A 7,011-nucleotide genomic window follows, 5' to 3' on the forward strand; every position below is an offset into this window, starting at 1 on the left:
AGTTATCTAATATTTTGTATTTGGAAGGACAGAGAGAAATAGAGAAGGAAAGGCAGAGAGAGAGAGAGAGAGACACCTGCAGCACTACTTCGATGCTCATTAAGCTTCCCCTTGAAAGGGAGGACTGGGGGCCAGGGATAGATAGCATAATGGTTATGCAAAGAGACTCTCATGCCTGAGTCTCCAAAGTCCAGGTTCAATCCCCTGCACTTCCATAAGCCAGAGCTGAACAGTGCTCTGGTAAAAATTAAAAAAAGAAATAAAAAAAAGAAAGTGGGGACTGGGGACTTGAGCTCAGGTCCTTTCGCATGGTAACGTGTGCTTAACCAGGTGTGCCACTGCCTAGCCCCATTCTTGGTTGTTTTTTGTTTGTTTTGTTTTGTTTTGTTTTGCTCTGTTTTGTTTTTTTTACCAGAGCACTACTCAGCTCTCGCTTATGATGGTGCAGGGAACTAAACCTGGGATTTTGAAGTGTCAAGCAAGAGAGTCTCTTTTCATAAGCATTATGCTATCTCCCCCGCCCTTGATTTTCTTTTTTTCTTAACAAAAGTCTCACATTTTCATTTGGGTCTCCCAAATTATATTGTTATTATTTATTTTCTAGTGCTCCCTTTACAAAGCACCACAAACTGGGACAGTTAAAACTATAGAATGTAGCATTTAAGAAACCTGGAGACTAGGAGTCCAAAATCATAGTGTTGTTGTGACCACCTTCCTCTGAACCCTGTGAGAGAAGACCCTTCCTTGCCTCTTCTAGATTCTGGTGGTTGCCTGCTATCTAGGGTTTCCAAGATTCAATTTCCTACAGGAGGAGGGAGGTCCCCACATATACAGGGACTCTACTGGACACCAACTGGGTGACTTACAATTTAACTCAAAGCTAACATTTTCCCAGTGAAAGCATCAGGCTCTCCAGATTAGGGGTTCACCCCCACAAGACTCCTTCTACCCCCACCCATCCCAATACAGATACCAACTTCAAGCCCAAATTGTTGCCTGTCCAACTGGCTATTAAGTCAGAAGTGCCTTCATCTCCCTCACTAGGTTTAATGTGCTAAAGTTGCTCACAAAACTCAGAGAAAGCTTTATTTAATAGATCACTGGCTTATTATAAAAGGATATAATCAAGAATATTTAAATATATGAGATATGCAGAAGGCAAGGCACAGGATAAGGGCTTAAAACCCCATGTCCTCTCCAGGCACACCACTCTCCCCAGAGCTCCTTATATCTACCAGTCCAGCTAGGCATTGAGTCATTCTGGAGTTTTCTGGAGGCTTCATCACACAGACATCATTGGCCATCCCATTGACCATTGGCTGCTGAACTCAATCTCCAGCCTCTCTCTCCTCCCTGTGATTCAGGGATTCTCCCCTCCCTGAAATTCTAAAGTTCCAGTTTATATACATACACAAACACACAGAGAGAGAGAGATTAGATAGAGACAGATAAATTGAGAGGAGAGGGGGAGATAAAAAAGGGAGAGAGACAGAGAGACACCTGCAGCCCTGCTTCACCACTCGTGAAGCTTAACCCCTACAGGTGGGGAGCAAGGGCTTGAACCCGGGTCCTTGCACACTGTAATGTATGTGCTTAACCAAGTGCACCACTGCCTGGCCCCAAGTTCCAACTTCTTTTTTTTTTTTTTTTTACTATTTATTTATTCCCTTTTGTTGCCCTTGTTGTTTTATTGTTGTAGTTATTCTTGTTGTTGTCGTTGCTGGATAGGACGGAGAGAGAAGGGGAAGACAGAGGGGGAGAGAAAGAGAGACACTTGCAGACCCGCAAGCCCCAAGTTCCAATTTCTAATCACAAGACTGGCTCCTATGGCAGCCCACCCTGTGATGTGGTGCAAAAGTCACCTCATTCACACAACAAAAGATGCCCTCCTCATTCTGGAAATCCCAAAGAGTTCAGTGCCAGAGACTAACAGACCAAATACTTATTTCTTATCATAAATCATAATATCACAGTGCATTCACTGGAGTTCCTCAGTTTATAGATTAATCTCACCAAGCTCTACTTCCACCATCACACAACAATCTTCTCTCTGTCTTTACATAACATTTTATTCTGAAGACACCTTCCATGGGCTTTAGGATTCCTCAACCCTACAGTGTAATCCATTAAGGCTTCATCTTAATTATATCTGAAAAAAATCCCTATTTCCAAATGAGGCCTACCCTTTGGGGAAACCCAGCTCACCCCATAAGACTAAGCATGCTATCAAAATTCTATGACTTTTTTTTTTCCTCTAGATAAAGACAAAGAGGCTAAAAGGCAGGGAGAAGGTAAAAGGGACCACAGCACTGAAACTTCCTGAAATGTGGTGAGGGTAGGGCTTGAACCTGGGTCACACACACGGTGAAGCAGCACACTATCCAAGTGTGCTATTTTGCTAGACCCCTCTAAGCCCCTGATGCACCTCTTTTACCACCTCAACAGTTTAATCATTCATTCGTTTGTTTGATTATGAGACAGAGAGAATGGAGAGAGAGCACAACTCAGTTCTGGTATAAAATGATGCTAGGAATTGAGCCCACGGCCTCTGCTCTTAACAGGCTGAGCTCTCTCCCCTATATTTCCTGGCACTCTCTGTCCTGACCATTTTTCTGCCTTAGCACAGCTCTGGCCTCCAGAGCAGTAGGCCTCCTGAATACTACATATACAGGCTAAGGAAAGTGAGACCTTTACTTAACCTTCACTCCATTACACAGCCCACATTTAATGTAACTTATATTAGAACTATAAAAATTTCCTATAAGTTGAAACATGACCTATAAAGGTCTCTACCCCTGAAGCAACATTTTAGAAAGAAATCAATTGGTCCTTTCCTACAGAAACCATTATCCATAGGAGAGATAAAGGGAAAATTCCAATGTACTGATTGAACAGCCATGCCCACAGCAAAATTTCTTTTATTTTTTTGCCTCCAGGGTTATTGCCGGGGCTCAGTGCTACAAATCCACTGCTCCTGGAGACCATTTTTTTCCCTTTTGTTGCCCTTGTTGTTTTATCATTGTTGTGGGTTTTTTGTTTGTTTTGTTTTGTTTTTTGTGGACACGCGGCAGGGCCCAGCTTTACTGGGCTGCAGGGCCGGGGTCAGGGTCAGGCCCCACTAGCCTCACGCTGCTCCTTCCGCTGCCCGTGCTGCAGCAGCCACTGATTGCGCTCGAATTCCTTCCATTGTTGTGGTTATTATTATTGTTGTTGTTGTTGCTGTCGTTGGATAGGACAGAGAGAAATCGAGAGAGGAGGGGAGACAGAGAATGGGAGAGAAAGACACCTGCAGACCTGCTTCACCACCTGTGAAGCAACTCCTGCTGGAGAGGTGGGAGCTCGAACTGGGATCCTTAAGCCAGTCCTTGGCACCACGTGCACTTAACCCACTGGGCTACCGCCCGATTCCCCACAGATAATTTCTAAAAGACAACCATTTCATGCAGTTAAAATCCACTCACTTATTACTATTATTGTTTTTGTTCTTATGAAGGAATGCCTTGAATCAAGAATCTGATTCTTCAATAGAGCATATGCACATATACATCTTCCCCCTGCCACCAAGACCATGCAGATGTCCTCATTCCTCTCTCTGTAGCAACAACACCTGGAATTTTTCACTTTTTGTTTTAAACAACAGTCTCAGTCTTCACTGAACACACTACATCCATGAACCCCTTGAAATACTGTTAAAAGTCCCTTCTGGGCTGGGGAAACAGCATAGTAATTATGTAAACATGTCTCATGTCTGAGGGTTTGAAGTCCCAGGTTCAGTCCCCAGCACCATCATAAGCCAGAGCTGAGCAGTGCTCTGGTAAAAGGAAAAAAGAAAGGAAGAAAGAAAGAAAAGAAAAGAAAAGAAAAGAAGGAAGATCCCTTCCATGGGGGCCTGTCAGTGGCACACCCTGTAAAGTACATCTGTCACCAGGCACAAGAACCCAGATTCATTCCCCAGGTCCCCACCAGCAGGGGAAAGTTTCACAAAAGGTGAAGCAGTATTGCAGGTGTCTCTCTGTTTCTCTTTCCCTCTCTGTCATCCTTCCCTCTTCATTTCTCTATCTCTGTTAAATAAAAGAAGAGGAAACATTAGCCACCAGGAGCATGCAGGCACTGAACCCTAGCAATCACCCTGATGGCAATTAAAAAAAAAAAAAATTGGGGGGAGGGGAGTCCGGCCGTAGCACAGTGGATTAAGCACACGTGCATGAAGCACAAGGACGGGCCTAAGGACCCCGGTTTGAGCCCCTGGCTCCCCACCTGCAGGGGAGTCACTTCACAGGTGGTGAAGCAGGTCTGCAGGTGTCTGTCTTTCTCTCCCCCTCTCTGTCTTCCCCTCCTCTCTCCATTTCTCTCTGTCCTATCCAACAACAACGACATCAATAATAACTACAACAATAAAACAAGGACAACAAAAGGGAATAAATACATATTTTTAAAAATTTAATTTTTTTTAATCATTTCAGTGCCTGACCCTTCCATATTCAGATCAGAGGTAGGTGACCAGTTAACTTTTGCCACTATCCCCACAATCCTATAAACCAAGAAAGAGATTTCCTTTATGGCAGGTCAGAGCTATGGTCTACTTAGGGTCCTGCTTCAGTCTGTGTTCCTATGGCATCAGGAAAGGTTAGGCCAGCCTAGATTCTCAATGTTGTACAGTTTTACCTACAACAGAGTCAAAAGTACATGCCCATTTCCTCCACAAAGAGAAGGTAATTTATACCTATGTGTGCTGACAAGCCCAGTGTATGTGCCTCACTTATCTGTTCCCACTGGTTTCCCTTGTCTACACTAGGCGGAGAACTGAACAGAACAAACAAAGGAAACCAGAAAAACAGACCCAGATGTGAGACTTTATTCCTACAGTACCAAGATCAGCCTGTGACTATGAAGACTTATGCAAATATTTGATCCAGAAACTCTGAATTTGTGAAGGAAGAAAAAAAAAAAAAGAGCAGCCTGACCCCTTTAAGCCAGCTGTGTTGAGGGAATAAAAGATAAACAACTTTTGTGTCATGTTCTGGGCTCACTTAGTTTTGGTGGGAAAACAACAGCTCGGAGAGAATGAATACATTCACTTAAAATTCATCCTCCTCTGCTTCTCAGAGCGGAGAGGCTGGCTCCAGCATTTCTTGTCTGTAAGGAATAAGATCTCTGTCTCCTCATCCACCACCTACAAATTTATTTAGCAAATTCGCTCTCCATGCTTTTCTTTTCTTTTTTGTTTAAGATTTTATTTATTTATTCATGAAGATAGAAGGACAGAAAGAGAAAGAAACAGATATCACTCTGGTACATGTGCTGCTGGGGATTAAACTCAGGACCTCATGCTTGAGAATCCAATGCTTTCCAATGCTTTATCCACTGCACCACCTCCCGGACCAGTCCAGGCTTTTCCAAATGGAGTTTTAGGAGGGATTTCTGAAGGCAAAGGTGTTGGACTTGAACACTGTTCGTGAGTTTCAGTCTGTCCACCCTTTTACTCGACATAATGTCCTAGAGGGTTAATTTACTTTTTTTTTTTTTTTACTTTATTAGAACACTACTCAATTCATAATTATGTTGGTGCTAGGGATTGATTCAGGGACCACTGGTGCCTCAGGCATGAAAGTGATTTTGCATAACAATTATATTAACCATCCAACCTCAATTTTTTCTCCCCATCATTTCTGTACTTTGAGGACATCCCCAGAAGCCCCTGACTCCTTTCCCTGCAAAGTCACAACTCCTACTATGTGCCCTAAGAGTCCCTACTGTGTGCCTTCATAATTCCTGTGCATCCTCATAGCTCAAACTGTGAGCTCCTGAAACCTCAATTATAACTCTGAAGCTCCCACTGTGCACCGTGTGACTCCTGTGCACCCAAAGGTCACCACGCCCCTATCCTCCAGTCTGCATGGTGCCCTGAGAGACAACAGGATGGCACAGCGAGGCTATACTCAGTGGGGAAGGGGTTCAAGCCAGGACAGAACAGAATCTCGTCTGAGGGGACCCCACCTGAGGAGACTCTGCCTGGGGGACCCCCAGCTGAGACTTCATGCTGAGGGGAACCCCCACCTGAAACCTCATGTTGAGGAGACCCCCTGCCTGAGGGGACTCCCATCTGAGACTTCATGGCGAAGAGAATCCCCACCTGAGAAGACCTCATGCTGAAGGGACACCCCTTGCCTGAGGGGACCCCCACCTGAAACCTTATGCTGAGGGGACCTCCTGCCTATGGAACCCCAATCTGAGACCTCATGCTGAGAATTCCCACCTGAGAAGACCTCATACTAAGGGGAAACCCCCACCTGAGGGCCCCCCCCACCAGAGAAGACTGTGCCTGCGGGGAATCCCCAACTGAGGAGACTCCACCTGAGGGGCGCCCCACCTGAAGAGACCTCATGCTGAGGGAACCCCACCTGAGGAGACTCCACCTGAGGGGAGCCCCACATGATGAGGAGCGCCCCACCTGAGAAGACCTCACGCTGAGGGGAACTCCGCCTGAGGGGACGCCACCAGAGGGGACCCCCCCCACCTGAGGAGACTCCACCTGAGGGGCGCCCCACCTGAGAGGACCTCACGCTGAGGGGAACTCCGCCTGAGGGGACGCCGCCAGAGGGGACCCCCCCACCTGAGGAGACTCCACCTGAGGGGCGCCCCACCTGAGAAGACCTCACGCTGAAGAGACCCCCGCCTGAGAGGTCACCGCCTGAGGCTGACTGATGTAAACGAGGTTCGGGAGGTCACCCTGACCGACGGTCCTGGCAGGAGGACACTCAAGAGACACTGGGACCGAGGAAATGGTTACCTGCCCCTCAGCCTGACGGGAAGCCACAGGGACACAAGCTGGACCCGCCCTGCACAAGACTCGGAGCCTAGTCGCAGGAGACCCGGCCACGCCCCGCAAGCGCTCTGACCCCGCCCTTCAGGAGAACTTGTCCCCGCCTCACCTGAGGCCCTGGCCACGCCCCACACGTGACCTGGACTCCGCCCCAGGAGGCCTCGGCCCCGCCCCACACAAGGCTTTGG

This window comes from Erinaceus europaeus, chromosome 15 (genome assembly GCF_950295315.1).
Source record: "Erinaceus europaeus chromosome 15, mEriEur2.1, whole genome shotgun sequence".
NCBI lineage: Eukaryota > Metazoa > Chordata > Mammalia > Eulipotyphla > Erinaceidae > Erinaceus > Erinaceus europaeus.